This window comes from Diceros bicornis, chromosome 29 (genome assembly GCF_020826845.1).
Source record: "Diceros bicornis minor isolate mBicDic1 chromosome 29, mDicBic1.mat.cur, whole genome shotgun sequence".
Lineage (NCBI taxonomy): Eukaryota > Metazoa > Chordata > Mammalia > Perissodactyla > Rhinocerotidae > Diceros > Diceros bicornis.
The window spans coordinates 24,738,903-24,762,017 of record NC_080768.1 but is presented as its reverse complement, the minus strand read 5'-3'; the positions used below and the strand labels follow the sequence as shown (position 1 = coordinate 24,762,017).

General features: G+C 36.1%; 1 long non-coding RNA gene across 1 annotated transcript; it reads left to right on the top strand.

Annotated features, from left to right (window-relative positions):
- Positions 1–1,621: 1,621 nt before the first annotated feature.
- On the top strand, positions 1,622–22,783 carry LOC131393980 (uncharacterized). The gene is made up of 3 exons (XR_009216027.1): positions 1,622–1,781; positions 13,690–13,792; positions 22,514–22,783. It is a non-coding gene; the product is annotated as an uncharacterized LOC131393980 (long non-coding RNA).
- The last annotated feature ends 332 nt before the right edge of the window (positions 22,784–23,115 follow it).

Genomic DNA, 23,115 nt, shown 5'->3' with positions numbered 1-23,115 from the left:
GAAAGTATACTGGAAGGGGCAAATGAAAAATACAGAGCTCAATTCATCCCTTTTCCTTTGGCATCTGCTCTTATCATTTCTCGAGGGAAAAACGTGTCCCTCTAATACAAAAGATACATAAAGTTCTAGAAATTACCTGGAATGTGAAATACTAGCTACCACTAGAAAAAGGAGAGAAAAGAAACAATTACCATAAATACAGATGCTGTCGTCCTCATATCATTAGGTAGTCATGAGGTCTAAGTTGGTAATCATAGGTGCCTTCTTCTACCATAATTTATGTGCTCCTAACCTTTAACCTCACCTCATTTGAATGGCATAATTTATCTGGTGGAGTAACTCTAATCCTGATTGCTACAGGATTTGTCTTTGGTTATCCTCCTGCATTTTCCCCCTGACCTGAACTATTGGTCAAGGCACTGCTAAGGGGAGCCTGTGTGAATCATGAATCACTTGGGTTCCTAACATAGTCCTTCTTTCCTCCATTGTGTTTCAGCAGGACATTTTCTCCTCGGAAATCAAGATCAGTCACTTCATGTAACACAATGATCCCTTCCCTGCCTGCGGGATCAAAAGAATAGGAGTGAACACAAACTGATCAGAGCACAGTCTCAGCTTCCAGTATAATGAAATCATGATGGTGTTTCCTGGTATAAGTATTCCTTTTGTGAGTACAGAAATCTAAATACCCGGAGAGATATTAATGGAGATGGGGAGCTGAAATCCTTCTAATAGGTTGTGATTTTTTGTGTGTGTTATGAGGAAGATCGGCCCTGAACTAACATCTGCCAATCCTCCTCTTTTTGCTGAGGAAGACTGGCCCTGGGCTAATATCCATGCCCGTCTTCCTCCACTTTAGATGGGATGCCGCCACAGCATGGCTTGACAAGCGGTGCGTTGGTGCGCGCCCGGGATCCAAACGGGCGAACCCCGGGCCGCCGCAGTGGTGCGCACGCACTTAACCGCTTGTGCCACCGGTACGGCCCCAGGTTGTGATTTTAATAGTGAGAGAAATCACTCCCAATTCTATTCTTTGTTTCTTAAACACATGAATCCCATCTATGGCATAAATTGCACCATATATTGACCACTGATTTAAGGCATACAGTACATTCTTTTGATTCACTCCCTGATCTTACACACTATTAAATATTCTATCAAACATGTTGTGGTGAAGAAAGATGTGATAAGACCTATGAATTCTGTGTGCCATCTTTGCATTGTTACAATATATGTCTCTTGATCAGAGGATATTTTGTATGGGATACCACGGCAATTGATAAGGCATTCTGTAATTCCATATATGGTAGTCTTAGCAAACTGTGGGTAGAGATGGTAAATATGTTTCTACAATATATATCTATTCCTGTGTGTATGTACGGGGTGGGGTGGAGTGGTTTCCTCTCATTTTGTGGAAGACTACATTATTGTCACAGATATCAGCTCTTTTCCTTGTCAGAAGATTGTATTCCAATGCCCTTTGCTTATGTGATTTCCCCATCCTCTGGGAAATATGGAGTATACTTTCCCTCCCCCATTGCTGGGCTTAGTCATATGAATTGTTTTGGCCAAAAGAATATGAGTGGATGTGATTTGTGCCTTTTGCACACAGAGAGAGGAGACTTTTAATGAATTCTGTGATTGATTTGTTTCGGCTTCCTCTGATTTTGCCCTCTGTCACAATAGCAGGATGTCCCAAACTGGAGTTGCTCCATCACCATGGGTCTCAGAGTAGAATAACAGAATAGAAGCCAAACGGAGCAGACCCGTAGTCAACACAGGTAACGTGAACAAGAAGTCGTTTTTACTGCTGTTGTTATCGTTTTAAGCCAATGATAGTTTGAGATTGATTTTTACTGTAATAAAATCTGTCTAATAAATGCCTCTATGATATAAAGTATCCAAGCTAACCATGTATCACCATGTGGCCAGTTAGTACCCCCAGGGAATGAAACAAAATTGGGGATGAAGCACTGGCATTTACTTTTGGCAGGTTGACCACAATAGTGGTAGCCAAGTCAGCCTGGGAGAGGAAATACCTCTTGTTCTATCCATACACAGCCCCAGTTCCCACTGTCAATTTCCACTTTGTAAATAGGCCCATTGAGAAAACACCTGGATGGCTGGCAGTCACAAGGTAGTCCATATTCTCCAACCATTTTTGAGAGCGTCATTCATAGCGGCAGGCCACTGGTAGGCGTTTATAGGGGTCAAAAATATTTTCACATTTTTTGCTTGTTTTGAAAGGTCCATACCTCGCTGCTAAATTCCTTGTCACTAATCTTCCAATTTTATTCCTTCCAAGTCCCTGATTAGCCACCAAACCCATTAGCCATTGCCCATGAATCAGCACAGATCTACATTTTGGGCTATCTCTCCTCTTATGTAATGTACACCCACTTCCCAAAAGTCTGCTGACGAGAGGGATATCCTTACACTACAGCCTTTCAAGGACATTCCTGAATGGGGCTGTAATGTAGTAACCATTCAATTCTGACTCTTCCTTGCATATGGTGCACATTATTCTCTAAACCAAACCCATACGTTTTCTTTATTTCATTTCTTTCTTTGTCAGATGGTCATAAGTAGAGTTATGATAGATCCTGGCTTGCCCAGAACACTCCTGATTTACACCCACTGTCCCATCTTAATTATTAATAGTGCCACTTTTCACTCCCCAAAGTGTCCTGGTTTGGGAGTTAACTATGTGGTCACATTAATCACAGACGTAGGCTGAGAGAGAGGTGGTACAGCAATGAAAGCATGTGCATCTCAGCCTAATTCTTCTGCAGTTTATCTGTGCATTCCAGACCTGCTCAGGTCCAGGCTCATAAATTCCTTTTCCATTACACAGTGGAAGATTACTGTACTTATCCAATTTTATGATTCAGTAGATCAGCTAACATCCTGTTGATTATGTGCAGGTGGGGATGCATGATGCCTTGCTATCCCATGGTCAAATATTTTTTTTTCTATTGGGAACCAGTACCAGGTCACTGGGTGCTTTTCAAATGAAGAAGAGTTAGTGACTGAAAGGGCCAGGACTAACTCTTCAACCTTAGGAGTCTGTGCTAATTCTCCTGTTGAGGCTTTCTAAGGGTTCTGTAGAGCATCTCTGTCTGCCATAAACACTTCTGATACTATTGGGTCTGCTAATTGAATCCAAATTGCAGGGCATCTTTTCCCTGCTGTAGAGTCTTTCCTTATTCTAGGCACCATTCAAAACTGGCAGATTTAGGGTTATACAGAAACAGGTCAGAGAAGCACACGTAAATATGGTACATGTCTCAAAATCAAAAGAGTTCCTACAAGCGTTGAGCCTCTTTCTTCATGGTGGGCAGTGCAAAGTATACCAACTTGCTTTCACTTGAAAGAGGATATTCTGAGATAGTCCCTACACTACTGAACCCATGGAAATTTCTCTGAGGTGGAAAGTCCCTGAAATTTTGCAAGGTTTATAACCATTCTCTTAAATAAATGTATGTTGCTATAGCCTTTTGAAGGCTTATTAATTTCTCATAATCAGGTTCAATTAGAACACTGTCATCCATATAGAATAACAGTAATGAGATATCAGCATGAGCAAGAGATCTTTCAACTTTATTATGACATGGCCCTAAGTCAGGAGAGTAAGGGTATACTGATAGCACTGCTGATGAAGGCAAAAATGACTCACGTTAATTTATTGATAGGGATGGGAAAAAGAGAGCTCCTGTACACAAGCAACTGTGTGTGTTGATTGACTCTAGTAGGGACACTAACTTCAGCAAGTTAACTGTGATTGTCATCATCACCTGATTAATTTTGTGATAATCTATAGTTTTTCTCCATGACCTGGTTCTCTTTTGCACTGGCTAACAGGCAATTAAACGAGGATGTGGTAGGAATCTCTACCCCTATGTCTTTCAAATATTTGCAGTTGGTACTAATCTCTGCAAATCTGTTCTAGATCAACTTGGCTTTTTATTTCCTCTCTTGGCAGGAATGGACAGATTCTATAGCTTCCACTTGGCCTTTTCCATCATTAACAGCCTTCACTATACAGATCATAAAACGTGTGTTGGGATTCGGTCAGTAACTAAGTATATCCGCTCCCACTATAAGCCCAGACATTGGGAAAACAGTCACAGGAAGTGGCTGACATAAGTCTCCTGCTACAACTTGTGTTAGATTTCTGTGCAGTAACCCTAGAATTTTCCACTTGAACACATTAAACATTTCTAGGCTGCCAATCTATTTTATTCCTAGTAACTTCATGATCAATTAATCATTGCCACAAACCTCTGTCTCTCAAAACAGATTATCACCCAACTCAGTGGCTTATTATTCTAAATGCACTCACATGATCTATGGCAAATCAAATTGTCACCTGACCTGTGCAACTCTAGGTCCCTATTATTCCTGTTGAGATGATGGAGCCCAATTTTATTGCAGAATCCCTCATTGTTAGCTCCGGTTTACTGAAAATAGCCACTGCAGAACTTTACCTGCTGATGCCCCTCTCACCAATATGTTTCTTAACAGTTTAGTGAAGGGAGTCTCCTTTGGACTATTGCAGAGAAGGGGATTTTTATAGCTGGATGAGCATTTTATGCACAACAGAGTCAGTCTAACATTCACTCTAAGCCAGTGAAGTTATGGTGTTTGATCCTTGGCTACTGTGGAGTTCAACTTTCAATTAGTCAAAATAGTAAAGGATGTTGGCAAGGTGAGTTCAGGGGAATTTGAGGGGTTAAAGATCTCCTACTAACACCATTCCTAGGTACTCAACTCAATACAGTAAATCCTAAATCCCAGCTAAGTATGCCTATCAATATATTCATCCCAATCAATACTTTTATTTTGCCTTTTCTGGTTTAATATCAGTAGGGTCCACTCATAAAATGCTCCTGAAACTCTTGATAGAAATTAGTGACCTTATACAACATATTTGGAGTATAGACTATGTCCTCTTGAGACGTGCCATGAATTTTCCAGTCTAATCTATGAATACCTAACTTTTTACAGACCTGAAGGCAAAAAGGTGAGGTGGAGGTGTGCTCTGAGATGGATCAGCAACCTCTTCTGAGGAAAAAGCATGAGGACTGTTTTAAAATATAGTGTATTAATAGAAAACTTGAGGTATAGTAAGGCCAACAGATCAGGAAATGACCGCCATTGAAAATATAGTTTATTGCTCATAGTTCCCAAAAGGAGGCGGCATGCCATGCCATGCAATGGTTGAGGGGAGCACGTGGGAAAGCACAAGGGTTAGTTGAGAGACAGAGGGAAAGGGGGGAACTGCGGGCAAGAACATTTATTGTAGTTTCTGTGAGAAGGAATGGGTAAAACAGGGTAAGCAGACTTAGGATTGGCTAGTTTGAATCATTTCAGCAGGCTCTGGGGCAGAAGGCCTACCCCTAGTTGTCTGGTACCTGAACCTGGAGTGATTAGGACAGAAGGATATTGGATCAGAGAGTAAGAGCCCAATAAAAGGAGGTGGTTGGGGTGTGGGCTCTGGATTGGCTGTGTTGTATTTGAAAAGCACACTCACGTTTGAGTTGTTTCCTGTCTCTAGGAACCTGCTAGCCCTGGGAGGGCAGTCTCTCCAGGGTCAGCAAGACTCCAGATGTCAAAGCACCAGAACACAGAAAAGAAAAGACCTGGTTAATACGAGGATCAACCACCAAATTCTTTTATGCAGAGGGATGCTGGTTCCTTCAGTGTGTGTGTGTGTGTATGCGTGTGTGTATTGGGTGGCTGTGGGCATTGAGGGAGGATATCTTTGCTGGCAAGTTGATTCAGGAGAATTCGGCTGTTCAAAGATTTTAGCATTGACCGCCTCTGCTCAAAAGTCCCCACCTCATGCCTCAGAGTTTATCTTCTTTCTCTTAAAAATTTTTCTTTGTCTTTTTCTTTTAAATTAATGACCTTAATGTAGCATAAATTTCTTTCAAGATTGGATATTTAAAGAGTGCTATAATTTAGCAGCTTTTAGCATATATTTGCTGCAACTATAGGAGATGAGAGCCTCTTCAAAATAGCCCTAAAGATTGTCTGATTTTTTTCTCAGTTCTCAGCTGGGCATTCAAGGACTTCATTTTGTCTTTTTCACTATTTATGCTTCCTGGGTTATTGAGAAAAAGCCAACTGACTCCACAATCTTTATAATCACGATCGTTACCATAGTTACCAATTTCTCTAGCCACTTGACCTCCATCTGCACAGCATCCTTCATCCCATGCTACCAGTGGGGATAATTTGAGTTATCATGATGCCACCACATGCCGTGGAATTACTATTGGCCCATTACTCCCAGCAAAGAGGTTTTTTCTTCTCTTCTCAAATATATGAGCAGCTCAATAGCAGAATCTTATTTTGATATGATTCTACAACCCTGAAAGTTGGAAAGCCCTGTTTCCTAAAACTACTCTAAAAGCCAATTAGTGTATTAGTCAATGTCCCAGCTGGAAAAAGATGGAACATTCACAATGAGTATCTGAGAAAAGTTTAATAAATGGATGCTGTACTGAAGTCTGGGCAGGGTATAAAGAAACCATCAAGGGATATTGCAAGACCCTGAGGCTAGCAAAAGTGGGTAGCCTTTTAATACCTCGATCTCAAATGGCAGCATGGAAAGCAGTTATCTAAACCCAGGGTGGGTAGATGTATTGAGAGGACCTTCTGACAAGAGCTGCTCTCTCTTTGAGAGGAATGCAGGTGTCTGACAGTGACCCTGAAGGGAGTCTGTAAAATCAAAACCTAACCTCAATTTCTTCCTATCCTCTCATTTTCTGCCAGAATTTCCCATTGGCTGAACCTGAGGAGAAACCCAAGCATATGAGAGCAGGGAAATACAGCCCATATAGGCCAGCTTCCAAGGATGCAGGAGAACAAGTTTAGAGGGTGGATTTGGCAGGACAAAAACAAAATACCACCACAAGCAGCAGCCCAAGAGGAGAAAAATTAGAGCTGGTTCTAACATCTGGATCTTTTTCCTTCTAAGCCTCTAATGGGTTCCTTCCTCTTTCTGTAGATGCAATGACATTAAACATTAGTTGTTGACTTTCTTCTTTTCTAAGAAGGTCAATTCTTCTTCTGTCCCCAGATATTTTTGTCTTCCAAATGAGAAGGCCGATGTTTAATGAAATTTAGGAATGAAAATTTTTCTTCTTTCTTACTTTTCCTTACATTTACATCTACGTAATGTAGGTTTAAGTTTCTAAAACAAGACTAATATACAATTGGCATTCCTCCCTTAACATGACTACTTCATTTTTTTCCTAAATATGCAAGGAAGAAAAATGTAATCAAATAGAAAGATTGCAGTGGCGTTTTCTGCCCAGAAAATAATTTCATATACCTAAGATCAAATCCAGGCTTTGCCTCTTCTTAGCTTTATTGACTGGATAATTTTTAAAAATTTCCCTGAGTCTCAGTTTTTCCATAATTAAAAAGGGGACTAGAAGATGTAACTTGAAGAAAAAGTGTTATTATTAGAGACAAAGGAAATAATGCTCCTGGTCCAGTTGCTGGTACATATTAGGCACTGAGTAATTGGAGAGGATTATTAACAGCACAGACACAGAAGTAAAAGAAGAGAAAACACTGATTTAGGTGTCTAAAAGATGAATGAATATCCATGAAGAAATTTAGAAATGAATGCTAAAAACATCCTTAATAACTCTTAGAACTCTAACAAAATAGACAGATATTTTTATATACCTGAGGTCTGATAGGAATGTGTAACCACTAGCCATGTATTTGTACTAAGACACAGTCCTTTTCTTTTCTTTTAAATTTTAGAATTATCACCACATCCACATGGATTTCCATGCCACAAGGGAATTAAACCCCGGTGAGCCACACAGTTGAGAAATGTGTGTGGTCCAATATATTGACTACTTTGGGGCTTAACAAAGTGAATTGAAAACATCAATGATTAATGGGAAATGAAGATGCCAGACTGAACTGTGTATTACAAAGCAGGGATAGCATTTGGTTAAAGCCAAACCCTTCGAATTTTAGCAATCCCTAAAATCAGCTCATATGCAAAGCTCCTTATACTAAAATGAGCTTAATTTCTGGTTGTAAACAGTTCTGCTGAACACCATAAATTTCAGGCTTTATGAGGATTCCTTGTTCGATTCAGATTAGCTTAGGAAAATCTTTAGTTACATTAAAATCTTATATAGTGGATTCACTCCTTCAATTTATAGCAACAATTTTCCAGTGCATTTTTTTCTTCTAGTATAATTTTTCCACCACTGTTTTAGAATGTTAAGTTGAAGAACTAGTTATTTAATGGGTAAAATCCATTCTTTCTGCTCTGATATATATTTTTCCTGTTTGAACTGAGTACAATTGTAGTATATCTCTATTATTTTTATATAGACTCATAATACTATCCACACCTTCTCCTTCAAGAGTTATAGAATATACTAATACTTAAAAAATATATAGGAAAGTCACTTATTGGTTTGGACTGGCCATCATTCATTCTCCTTTCTTTTTGGTAACATTTTCTGAAATTGCTTTTCAGGTGTTCACTCCTTCCCCAGGCAGTCCGTGTAACTTGGTGGAAGCTGGACCTATTCTCAAATCTTTCTTCCAAGGTAGTCAGCACATCCCTTCAAGCTGTTCACAGTTTTTTTTGTTCAGGGATGGGCTCATGCTTACATTAAGGTCAATGAGTAGAGTATATATTCTCTATACAGTCTTCTTGGGAACAAGCATTCTTGTTTTTCAACAGAAGTTATTTGGAGAGAATCATTTCATTAGCTGGAATTGAATGAGGAAGCCTAAATCAGTTTGGAAGCTGCTGGCAGCCATTCTGTGACCATGAGGGTTTCCAAGCCTTCGCATGAAGCAGACGCAATAGAATATAGAGAAGAGAAATGCAACAAATTGCAGAATTTGAGGATATTCAAGCCTAACTGAAGCCTTCCCAACTTCTGGACATGTTCCAGTTTTAGGTACATGTACCACAAATTGCCATAATTTATAAGCTCAAATATGTATACTAGTTTATTATTTAGGTTTATTGCTTGCAATGCGGAAATTTCTAACTAATGTTAATATACTTTTTTCCTCTGTCTATTCAATCAACATTTCCATCCAGCTGCAATGTGCCATTATAAAGGCTCAGAGCTTCCTGGCATCCTTTTTATGTGCATATGGAATTCAAACAATTTTTTCCACTTTCAAAGTTTTCATGAAAAATTGTCTTGGTTTGATTTAGATATCTGAATGTATTTTGGTTAAAATTTCAAAGTGAGCTTTAATTGTGTTTTTCCTACCCTATTTACTTACAATTGCCAGATAGCTTAAACAAAAATGGCAATACTTAATACATAAATATATGCATTTTATAGATAATATTCATATATAAAAATAATACATAATATATATTATTGTAAAAGAGAATAACGTATACATATTTGTAAAAATATTTAAATTAATTTATATTTCTTTTCATTTGGGTAAGATAAAAAGATTATGCAGATATCTCATATTATTTAAATTTTTGACAATATCAGTTATCATTAAATAATTAAAAGATATTTTAAAACACACTCATAATACAAAATTTACTTCTTACTTTTGTATCAATCATGTTGTATTCGTCAGTTTATAACCTGTCCATAAAAATTATGTTCACAGCAGCATTTGACACAATAATTAACATGCTATTAAATGAATTTTATCACTTGTTTTCTTTTGTTAAAAAGAAATTTTTATATAGCGCCCATTTCTTTTGTTAAAAAAATAATTCCACTTATCAATATTTTTCTTTAAAAAGTAAAAGTAATTTACAGAAAGTTCTTTATTCCCCCATCATATCATCTTCTAGATTTGAGTAACATTATCAGAAGAAAATTTATCATTTTGTTCAATCTGAAAATATTCAGCAGAAAATATAATTAATTCAAAGTACTAAGTATTCAAAAGGAAGACCTTACCTAGATGTTTGATTCAGAACTGAATCCATTTGCTATATGAACTGGTAAAAAAGCTCTTTTACTTAAAAATTACTTTCATACTGAAACATGCCATCCATCTTTTTCTCAATAAATTTCATAATTGAATAAAAGAATTAAAAGGGAAAATGCAAGATTTTATGGAGCTATCTAATATTTGTGTCTAAAAACCAAAATGAACATGGCATGAGCATGACAAAGACCTGGTCAAAATGAGAGCGAGAACTAGAGCAGTAATTTTACAAATAACATGTTTGTAAAACGAGTATGTTAAACAAGAGTTGCTACCACACTGATATAAATGGGGAACCATGTGCAATTTTTATTCATTCAATTTTCCAGCAAAGTTTGTAGTTTATCCAATCAGGGAAACAAATGTGAGGGAGCAAGAGATACTTTTCTTATTGACAATACCCTGTGAGGTAGGTACAATTTGATAGATGAATAAACGAAGAACAGGGAGATCAACTAATTTGCCTCAAGTTACAAAATGTGAAGTTAGAATTCAAAACCAAGCATTCAGACTTAAATTTCATTTTATTCATTACTAAATTTGACTCACTGATCATCATCATCACTATCATAAAAATAATAATAGTAATAATTATGTATATATACACACACACATATATACATTAATGTCTAGATTTTTTTTTAAATATGCCTTCTAGATAGCTCGCCAACCTTCATTTATTTGACAACAGAGATAACTCAATGACAAATAAAAAGCCCTTCAATCTGAGTAATTTTATCTGCTGCCATATTTACCAAACTTTAGTTCTGGACTACTATATTATGTAAATATTCTGTTTGCCTAACAAATTGAATATGTGAATTAAACAAGATAACCTTAGATATCTTTTTTTGTGTGTGTGTGGAAGATTAGCCCTGAGCTAACATCTGTTGCCAATCCTCCTCTTTTTTGCTGAGGAAGATTGGCCCTGGGCTAACATCTGTGCCCATCTTCCTCTACTTTTTATGGGACGCCACCACAATGTCGCCTGAGCAGCAGTGGGTCAGTCCACTACCGGGATCCCAATTCGTGAGCCCCAGGCCACCAAAGCGGAGTGCGTGAAATTAACCACTACGCCACCTGGCCAACCCCTCAGATATCTAATTTTTATCTGGTGTTTTGAATCTTGATCCATTAAGGAACACACTAAATAAAGATGGAGATGAGCACTATGAGTTGCTTTGCCTGAATTCCTCATGACTTCAGAACTTTCTTCCCATAGCTAAGACAGATGTCTCTGAAAAGTGAGAGTGTGTTCAGAAAATTCATTCAAAAGCACTGTTAAATTCCCAGTTGAAAGTCTTTGGCGTGCAAACACAAAACCAAAAGTAAAAGAAAACTCAAAAAGCTGCAGGGAACCTTTTGAAATTTAGCAGCTACTAACACGCAAATCAGATTGCAGAATATTTTTCTCTATTGGAAGTAACTGTTTTCACTTTACTTTCACTTAAAAAGTCTTTAAAAACAATCTGTCAGAATGCTGGATGTATTTTTCTCATTACTTTTTAAACAGACAATTGCTGTCCAACCACGAGTGTTTCCAAAGCCATTAATGAGCAAGTTGTTAACTAAACAATAAGATGGGGATACACAGAGTTTGCTTTGAAGGATTTTCCACAATTAATTGGGCTGAAAGGACAGAGTTACGATTATCCGCTTCCCTCTGCTCTCCACACGTACACACCGCTAGAATACAATTGGAATCTTTAACAATTAGAGCAATTGTCAAATGTGGATGATAGGGTTAGGTTAATGACTATTTTGTTATTATTTCACAGAAACACAACCACCATCTGAGTCAGATAAATTATATATTGTCAATTTCCCTACTTCCTCAGGAAAAGACAGTCAAAATCTACGTATGGTCTAAGAATGACATTTTCTGGAAGTTACAGTTGACAAACACTTTTTCCTCTGAATAACTATTCAAAATCTGAAAAGAAACACTTTTTTGACTGCTCCTCTTTTCACTTTTGATTTTTCTCATGTTTTTGTTCGTTACTATCGTATATATAACAGACAAGAGCTGACTTAGATACAGTGAACTAAGTGAAATATGTATTAATTTTTTAACTCACACTTTTAACAGGATTGAATAGTTTGAGACTAATGTGATAAGTTTAAAATGACAAAATGCTTACACTCTGTGGACAAAGAATGTTCTTCAGTTTTATAATTAATCTTTGATATCCACATAAACATTGGCACTCTCATCACAGGCAGAGGCAATGCTACAGCTTCTCTAAGTGAGTTTGTAGGCAGTGCACATGGGAGCCAGAATAGTAAATAGAGTCAATGCTGTATGATAATTACAGCCAAGAAACAGGTTTCTGAGCGTATGTACTGTAATTGTCAGAGGGTCCCAAAACTGACTTTGGAACCCTTTGGAGGAGAGAGTAAGCTTGGCATTGACTTTAGTGTGTTCCACGGAACCACAAGACATTTTAACAACACTATCATTTATATCTTCTTAAATATTTGTCAACCTTTGGGAAAAATAGAATACGTGTTTATGATGGTTAATGTTATGTTCAAACTTGTCTAGGCTATGGTGCCCAGTTGTTTGCTCAAATAGTAGATGTTGTTGTGAAAGTATTTTTGTAGATGAGATTAACGTTTATAATCGGTTGACTGTAAGGAATGATTATCTTTTTTTTAATAGCAGTAACATTGGTTTATAACTGTATAAATTTCAGGTGTATATCATTATACTTCTATTTCTGCATAGGTTACATCATGTTCACCACCCAAATACTAATTACAATCCACCACCACACACATACATATTCCTAATCATCCCTTTCGCCCCCCCGCCTTCCCGGTTCCCCTCTGGTAACCACCAATCCAATCTGTGTCTCTACGTGTTTGTTTGTTGTGTTTCTATTTTCTACTTATGAATGAGATCATATGGTATTTGACCTTCTCCCTATAACTTATTTCACTTGGCATAATACCCTCAATGTCCATCCATGTTGTCACAAATGGCTGGATTTCATTGTTTCTTATGGCTGAGTAGTATTCCATTGTGTATATATACCACATCTTCTTCATCCAGATTATCTTTGATAATATGTCTGGGTCTCATCCAGTCAGTTAAAGGCCTTAGGAATAAAAACTGAGATTACCTGGAGAAGAAGGAATTCTGCCTCAAGACTGCAACACAGATATCCTGCTTGAGTTTCCAGCCTGCTGGCCTGCCCTACAGATTTCAGACTCAGATGCAACACCAACTCCTGCCTGAAGTTCCAGCCTCTGCTACCCTATTGAGCATATTTATATACATATAAATATGTATATATATACATATATGTATATATATATACATATCTCCTATTGGTTCAATGGGCCTCAGAAGAGTAATTTATTTGTCTAAATCATCAAATTGTCTGTCTAAAATTATCTGTTTATAACTTAGAGAGGTAATTATAGTGTCAAGACATGTTTTATTGGGATGTTGATTCAAAACTGGGATAAATGTGCACTCATTACTTGTGCCAAAAATTTCAGAGACAATATTACATTGTCATTAATCAACTAGCTTAATATTGCTTCTGCCAAAGTTGTTTTGTTGTATTATTTTAAAAGGATGAGCTCACCCTAGATAAAGAATTTCATTTAAAAATAATCCAGACTTATTAAAGACATACCATATGATAGCCAGCATGAAAGGCTATGAAATCAGGATCACTGCCCTAAGAAGCTCTTGTTTCTTTTCAGGAGAGAATTTAAAGGACTATGGAGAAAACAAAACAAAACAAACAAACACAAGAAACTACGAGATCTGAGAAAGTTGAGTCATTGATTTTTCTGTAATTTGAAGGTAATTTAATCTGTAATCAGTTCTATGTTACATTCCCAGTTTAACACACTGTATTCTGTATGCCAAAATACAGATTTATTTAACAATTCCCTGGGACAAGTGTAAAATTTCTAGACTTGTTTCCAAGGATGAGAAGACTTTAAGATAGGAGAATTTATATGGTATGAGTCAGTCTGAGCCCTCAGCAGAGTAAATGTTTAAATAAAAGTAACACTGTGGGTCAAATTGGGAGTAACGACAGCTTATAAATATGTAAACTGAGCTGTTTCAAAGTGCATGTCAGAGTTTGGATGAGGTCTTAGGATATCAATAGTGATAAAATTTCCTAGAATATAGCATGGAGTAATTTGGACAAACCTCTCAGCAATTCATGAATTCTAGCCTAAAAACATGTAACTATTCTTCTCTATAAGAGTTTGGTTTTGTTGCCTTAGACATTTACAGGAGAAAGCTTCCAAGACATGACTTTAAGTATAAGTGCCGAAAACAAAAAGTAGAGAGATACCAATGGGCCTTGCCATTTACAACATGGAGGGAACCTGCCTTTTCTCTTCTTTTTCCGGTTTTATTGATGCATAATTAACTAATAAATATTATATATATTTAAAGTACACAATGTGACACTTTGATTTATGTATACATTGTGAAATAATTACCACAATCAAGCTAATTAAGAAATCCATCACCTCACCTAATTACCATTGTGTGTGTGTGGTGAGAGCACCTAAGATCTACCGTCTTTGGAAAATTCAACTGTATAATACAGTATTAACTATATTCACCATGCTGTATATCAGAGCTCCAGAAATTATTTATCCTGTAAAATTGAAACTTTGTACTCTTTGGCCAACATCTCCCCACTTTCCCCACTGCCTATCTCCTGGCAATCACTGTTCTACTCTTTGCTTCTATGAGTTCGAATTTTTCAGATTCCACATGTAAATGAGATCATGCAGTATTTGTCATTCTATGTCTGTTTTATCTCATTTAGCATAATGTCCTCTAAGTTCATCCATGTTGCCACAAATTATAGGATCTCCTTTCTTATGGCTGAATAATATTCCATAATGTATATATATATATACACACCACATTTTCTTTATCCATTCATCTCTTGGTGCACACTTGATTGTTCAGTATCTTGGCTATCATGAATAATACTGCCTCCAGCTTTGATCTTCTTGCTCAAAATTGCTTTGCCTATTTGGTTTTTTTGTGGTTCCGTATGAATTTTAGTATTGTTTTTTCTATTTTCGTGAAATACCACTGAGATTCTGAAAGAGATTGCATTAAATCTGTATTTTGCTTTGGGTAGTATACGCATTTTAACAATATTATTTCTTCCAATCCATGAATGCAGTGTGTTTTTCTACATCCCATGAATTTTCATTTTCATTTTCATTCATTTTAATGTACTTATTTATCTTGAGACTTCTTTTTTTCACTCATGGATTATATAGAAGTATGTTGTTTAGTTTCCAAGTGTTTAAATATTTACTAATCTTTCTATTATAGATTGTTGTTGGATTCCATTTTGGTCAGAGAACATACTCTGTATGATCTTAATTTTATTGAATTCATTAAATTTTGTTTTATGGCCCAGGATAAGGTGTATTCTGGTATATGTTCCACGGACACTTGGAAAGAGTGTGTATTCTGTTGATTTTGGATGGAATGTTATAAATGACAATTAGATCTTATTGGTTGGTATTGTTGAGTATGTCTATATCCTTGTCGATTTTCTCTCTTGTTTTATGAATTGTTGGGAGTCCAATGTTGAAGTCTCCCAGTATACTTCTAGATTTGTCTATTTCTTTTTTCGGTTCTATTATTTTTTGCTTCCCAAAAATTGCAACTCTGTTATTTGGTGCATCCACATTTAGGATTTTTATGACTTCATGGTAGATTAATTCTTTATGTACTATCTCTGATAAATTTTGCTCTGAAGTTGACCTTATCTGAAATAATACAGCCACTCCTACTTTATGTTGATTAAGATTTGCATGGTACATCTGTTTTCTATTCTTTTGCCTTCAACCTACATATATCATTATATTTGAAGACAGTTTCTTGAGGATAGCATATAGTTGCTTGATTTTTAAAATACATTCTGCCAATCTCTGTCTTTTAACTGAGGTTTTTATACCATTTAACTTTAATATTATTATTGATATATTAATGCCTAAGTCTTTCATTTTATTTTCTTTTTTGTCTGTTTTCTCTGTTTTATTCCTCTATTTTTGTTTTCCTGCTTTTCTGTGGATTACTTGAATACTTTTTAGAATTCTATTTTTATTCATTGATAGTAATTTTGATTATAACTCCCATAGTCTTTTTAGTTGTGGGTCTAGGTATTACATTATATGTATGTAATGTTTCATAGTCTAAGGGTGTCATTGTTTTACAAGTTCAATGAAGTATAGGAATTTTACTTCCCTTTAATTTCCTCTACTCTTTTCCATTTAAAATTGTCTTAAGTATTTACTCTATATGCTTTAGAACCACATTACACTATGCTTTAATTTTCGCTCTAGCCGTAAAACATAATTGTAAAAAAATTATGTGGAAAAAGAACATCTATTGTATTTACCCATATATTTGCTCCTTTAATATTTATTCTTTATTGCTCATGTTTCAAGATTCCTTCTTTTACCATTTCTTTTCTGTCTAGAAAACTTCCTTTAGGCATTTTTTGGATATGTATGTTTGTAACAAATTTTAACTTTTCTTTAATCTGTGAATGTCTTTTCTTCCCCTTGAAAAAGGAACTTTCACTCTTGAAAGATATTTTTGCTGAATATAGGATTTGGGGTTGACAGTTGTTTCCCCTCAGCAGTTGAAAAATGTTGTTCCACTTCCTTCTGGCTCCATGGTTTGTGATGATAAATCTAGTGTCATTTGAATCATTTTTCCCCTATTGGTAAAGTGGCATCTCACTGCTTTTAGTATTTTTGTCTGGGTATTTATTTTTCAGAAGTTAGACTATGGTGCATCTTGGCATGGATTTCTTTGCCTTTATCCTACCTGGGATTTTCTTAGCTTCTTGAATTTGTTGGTTTATGTTTTTAGTAAAATTTGTGAAATTTTCAAACATTATTTCTTTAAGTACTTTTTCAACCCTGCCTTTTTTCTCCTTTTCTTTCAGAACTTCAATTACACAAATGTTATAGTTTTTCTAATAATCTCAGATATCTCTAAGGCTCTGTTTCTTCCCCTCCTATATTTTTTCTCTATTGTTCAGATTAAGGAATTTCTATTGTTTTATCTGATCACTGATTATTTCATTCTGCTATTGAGTTCATCCATTGAGTGTTTTATTTTGGATATTACATTTTTTGTGTGCTAAAATTTCCATTTGGTTCTTTTTCACATCTTTTATTTCTTTGCTAAACAAATTCCATTTGTTTTAAGCATGTTCTTAATTACTAATTGAAGTATTTTTATGGTTTCTGCTTTAAAATCCAGTTAGAAAATAACATCCATGTAATTTTCGGTGTTGGAGCCAATTGTTCATCTATTCTCATTCAATTAGACAGTTTCCTCATTTTTCCTGATTTTTTTTGACTAAACCTGGATATTTGAGATAACACTCTGAGTATTATTTAAAGTGTGTGTTTATCAAGCCTTCTCTGATACCTCTGCAATAGACGAAGTGTGGGGATGCCTTCTCATTACTGTGAGATGTGCGTGGAAGTGCAGATTCTCTACTTGGCCCCCATTAACATCTGAGATGAAGAAAGTTTCCTTGTTACTACTGGGTGGGGTAAGAGCTCAAGCTTCCCATTAAACTTCAGCTGATACTACCCTGGCTCGGAACAGGAGAAGATCCTCATTACTGGTTCCCATCTCCGGCCTCCACTAACACCCCGGGGGAGGAGGTAGCCTCATAATCACTGAGTAGTGTTAAAATGCCAGCCCTAATGGTCTAGTGGTTAAGATTCAGCCCTCTCACCACTGTGGCTTGGGTTCATTTCCCAGTCAGGGAACTATACCACCCATCTGTCGGTTGTCATATTGTGGCAGCTGTGTGTTGCTGTGATGCTGAAGGCTATGCAATCAGTTTTTCAAATATCAGCAGGGACACTCATATTGGATAAGTTTCAGTGGAGATTCCAGCCTAAAACAGACTAGGATGAAGGACCTGACCAGCCACTTCCAAAAAAATTGGCTGTGAAACCCTATGTATAGCAGCAGAGCATTGTTTGATATAGCCAGAAGGTAAGAGGATGGTACAAAAAACAGACCAGGTGGGGTTCCATTCTGTTATTGTTGTTGTTAGCGCCATCAAGTTAATTCCACTTCCTAGAGACCTAGTGTATGCAAAGTGTTAAAAGTCTTGACGGCTTTAGGCCTCCCCTGATACAACCCCAGTGAGGAGGTGGAGGGATACCTTTTTATTGCTGGGTAGGGGTGGATGTCCAGACATCCTCCTGGTCTCCACTACACCATGGATGGGAGGACTTGTTACTTTTTCTCAGGTATGATAATCCTAGTTCCCCACTCAGCCATTTCTGATCTCACCCCGCCAGAGGGAGGGTTAGAGTGCCTCGTTGTTGCCCGGCAAGTGTACAAGTCTAGTCTTTCCACTCAAACTTTGCTGGAGAGGGCAGAGTTGGGACCGTGGTTTTTTCCTGCGGTGTTAGGCTGAAATAGAGCAGTTATTGTCTGACGTTTTCTGTTTTTCAGGCTTCCATTTTCTTGGGCCTTTGGCTACAGAGAGGAGGCTTTTTTGAGGTTCTTTTGTCTGCTCCTGTTGGTGTTTGGCGGTTGTCAGCTTCTCTAGTATCCATTCTGAGATATATGAGGCAAAAAGAAAAACCCAGGGAACTCACCAACTTGTCATTCCTCAGGCCCAGAGTTCCCTAGCCTGTCTATTTTCTCTCCAACTTTCAGTCTTCCTATGCTTGTTATATATACATATATATATAATGCCCAGGTTTTCACACTTTACCTAATGGTTGGAATAGAGAAAAGTACATCTGCCCCATCTTTCCAGTGCAGAATTTTTCCCACTCCTCCTCTTTTAAAGTTTGATGAAATTCATATGGTTCTTATTAAAAGATTAAAACAATCACTAAAATGTTTATTATAATAATGACTCACAAGACATGCTATTTACTGTGATATATGCCTCTATATCATTTCCTTTGGTATTTGGCATTAAAGGAGGGTAAAATCTCATACACATGTCAATTATTACCCCCAACAAAAACTATTCATATCCCTTTGGTCAAATGCAAAAACTAACCATGAGGTTGGATACTGTGGACACATTAGTATTTAAGAGATATTCACTGGAAAGGAAGATCAAGAAATAAAATCAGTAGTTGCGATGGAGTGATGTTGTATTCTTTTTAAATTCCCATTAAAATATTGGAGGATGATGGGGTACGGATGGAGAAGTGAAGAGAAGGCCTAGGGTGACTATTCCTGTTTATCCGGGACTGTCCTGGGTTTGACCCTGAATGTCCGCATCCTGGGAAATCCCTTAGTCCTGGGCAAACAGGAACAGTCGTCACTCTGACTGAAGCACTGTGCTAACTTATAGACACTGTATAATCTTAATCTTATAAGTAGATATAATCATAGCTATTTTACTAATGGGACCTTGAAAGGATCACTAAATCACTTGGAGAACATCTCCACATTCTCCTACCTCATCCACCATTGTACCTATGTACTCATGACTTATTAAAACAGTCATTTAATTGGATTTTCTGCTTTTGTCCTTCACTTCCTAGAGCCCTCTCTACTTCCAAACAGCAGATGTCTTAAGAATATTGCAGTAGAATCATATAATTGGAAAAATATGTTTATCATTAGAAAACTTTAATTATTAACTAGAACTAAATTTATCTATTTATTATATTATCTGTAGACTCACTGAATGCCATTTTTAAATGAATCAATATTGTAGGTTACTAGATTTACTAAAATTATACTGAACCAATTACATATTGGAATCTTCATTAACAGGAAATGGTAGTGAAATAGAATTATCTAATATTTTATTTTTTTATAAAAATAAGAAGAGAAAAAGCATAAAAATTTCAATAATCATTTTTTTTTGTTTTGGTACGTACACTCCTTTTAAGTAATTAATCTACTTTTCGCAATGTGTTGTCTAAATTGACGTATGTTAGGGATATGGTATATAGAATTTAAATCCTCTAAGAAGACTAATTTTTAAATGAATCTAAGTTAATTTTTCTTTACAGTAATAAACCTTTTGTTTATGTCTATAATCATTCTTCAAAAATGTTTGTTTTTAATGTGTTATATCATTTTATAGACATTTTTCCTAAAGTTAAACACACTCTTACTTTTCAAATAAATCAGTGAATATATGTAAGTTTACTTTTCCTTCTAACTCAGCCACACAGTAAATTTAAGTATTATGAGTATATTTCTAAAGAAAATTTCTGTCTCCATTTTAAAGCTTCAAGTAAATTTTTAGTTAAAAAATATCTTCCAAATTACTCAGACTCCTGCTAAGGAAGGATGTGCACAGCAGCAATTAGGACAGTTAATCAGTTGGATTTGTCATCTAAAGGGGAAAAATCATTAACAAGACACTGGGTGGCCAGTGACAGCTTAAATACTTATAAATCACAAAATTGTCAGTTCCTTCATTTAAAAGGGATAGGTTGAGCCTTTTTCAATTTAAACTTTTGATTTATGTCACTTTGCCAAAAACCTAAACACTTGGAACCTTGTCATGCAGAAAACTTTTGACAAAAGTTAAACAAGCAAAGTGTCCTAGAAAAAGTCACAAAACTGTTGTCTGCATACTACATCAGAGCCTCATTAGACGTGAATGACCATTATGTAGACTCCCACACACTAGAGGCCAGCCACTGAACACTTACTGTGCATCTGCAACTGATTGGGTCTATTTCACAGAGTCGAGTGAGACATGGATCCTGTCGTGAAGGGGTTTATATACCAGTGTCCCAAAATATCCTTTGAAACAAAACAATAAAATGTTACAACTGCCACAAAATTAATAGATCTATTCTTTCAAATGGCTTAAATTACAAAGCCACACCTGGCTAAAAAAAAAAAATGCAGCCAATTAGATTTGTTCTTTGAGAATCAACACGTCTCAAGTGACAAATTGCCAAAAACCACCTTCAATTGACCTTAATTAGAGAAGTATCTGGAAGATCTCTAGTAAAAATACGATGCGTACTCTCTTTTACATTAACTTCTATCCATTGATGTCCTAGACTTATCAATACTCAAGTCATTGAATCAACTCTTATTTCATTCAATTTTCAAGGTTCTCTTCTACATACTCATCAGATTAACCACGTGGTTGATCCAATTTAGTTAGGATACTCTAATGTGTACTAAGATTTCCTAAGCTTTCTAAGGAGGTTGTGAACTCTTTTTCAAAACATGTTCTTTTCTTTATAATTTTCTTTATAACAAAGCAGAATTTGAAAGTCACTGGAACCCATAGGATACAAATTAGCATCTAGATTTTATTCTAATAATCGTTGTAGCCTTGTCATCATTGAATTAACTACAATTAATTTCTGAATTCCTGAACTATGTTAATACACACACACATACAGACACTTACATGACCAATTTGATTTGCACAATTTACTTAAATCGTACTTAAAAATAAACAGTCAGCAATGAGTACAAAAGTGCCACCACTGCAATTCTCTGAAGAATCCTTTAAAATTAATTACTCAAATGACATCATTATTTATTTACCAAATATTGCAGGGAGCTTACTGAGCTTTTCACAAAAGAGTTAAGGGTCAGTGAAGCTTTGATCAAATAAGTAATACTCAGTCAATAATCTATTAAATACATTAATGGTACTTAGACTTTTAGAGGTGGGATACAGCTAAGGTAGTCATTAAATTCATCCATATTACATGTGTAGTGGAAGTGGTGGAAGCTCTTGTTTGAGAATATAACTCTTTTGTCTTAGTATTTAGAAGAGTTTGGAAATCAATGAAGTAAGGAAACAAAAGTTCTGAGAAAGAGTTCATAGAGAAAGTGGAGATGTAACAAGACACACCTGTGATGGTCTAAGCACCCTGGAACAGGAGCAGAAAGAAAGAAACATTGAATGATATTATGTCTTAGCTAAGATTTTATGTGAGAACTTTAGAGAGAAGTGGAAGTTAAAAAGTCCAAAGAAGAACTTTTTTTCTAAAATCTTTGTGAAACATTAAAAATTCTATGCTGAAAGCACAAGGGACCTCTGCTTTATTGCCTTTGTAACACGTTATAAAACTCAAGGTGATGGGTACTTGGCATACTATTGGATAACATAAGGGGACAATGCACAGGGCAATAAGCAAGACCCTCCTACATTTGAAATGTAAAAAAATCAGGAGAAAAAGTCAGCAACTTTAGAAACAAAGGAAAAAGGCAGTGGGAATGCATATAGTACATATATTTCGTAAGTGCAAAATTTGATGATTTTTCATTAACTGAACACGCTTGTGGAACTATCACCCAGATTCAGAAAGATTAATCCTAATTCTCCTTACTGATACAAGTACCTCCCAACCAAAGATAGCCACTAACCCAACTTCTAAAAGCCTATATTGATTTTGCATATTTTTGTTCTGTATATAAATGCTATTACATATGATGGAATCTTGCGGTACATGCTTATTTTAGTCTGTTTGGACTGTTATAACAAAAATACCATAAACTGGTTTATTAACAGCAAACATTTATTTCTCACAGTTCTGGAGTCTGGGAAGTCCAAAATCATGGTGCTGGAAGATTCGGTGTCTCTTGAGGAGAGCCTGCTTCCTAGACTGCTGTCTTTTTGCTGTAACCTCAACATGACAGAAAGAGCAAAGTTGCTTTCTCAAGCCTCTTTTATAAGGCCACTAATTCCTTTATGAGGGCTCTGTCTTCAAGACCTAATCACCTCCCAAAGGCCCCACCTCCAAATACCATCACATTGGCAACTGATTTTCAACATACGGATTTTGGGGGGCCATAAACATTCAGTCCATTGTAATGCTGTTTTGTGTGTGGTTTCTTTTGCCTCTTTAGCACTAGTGAAATTTTTCCATATGATGCATCTTACTGTATTTTATTCTCACTGCTGTATACATAACAGAATTTTCAGGGGGAAATTTGAAAATAATAACTAGGTATTTATTTTTATTTATTAGAAAAAAATATAGCTAGCAAACAAAGCCATGATTCAGAGATATGAATGCTTAGGTTAAGGCTGCAGCATATGTACCTCTGAAAATCAAGAGTAAATTTTAAAAAATATGTTAAATATTAGTGCAAGTTGTCCATAGTAATGACAAAAATTATGAGTTATGCTT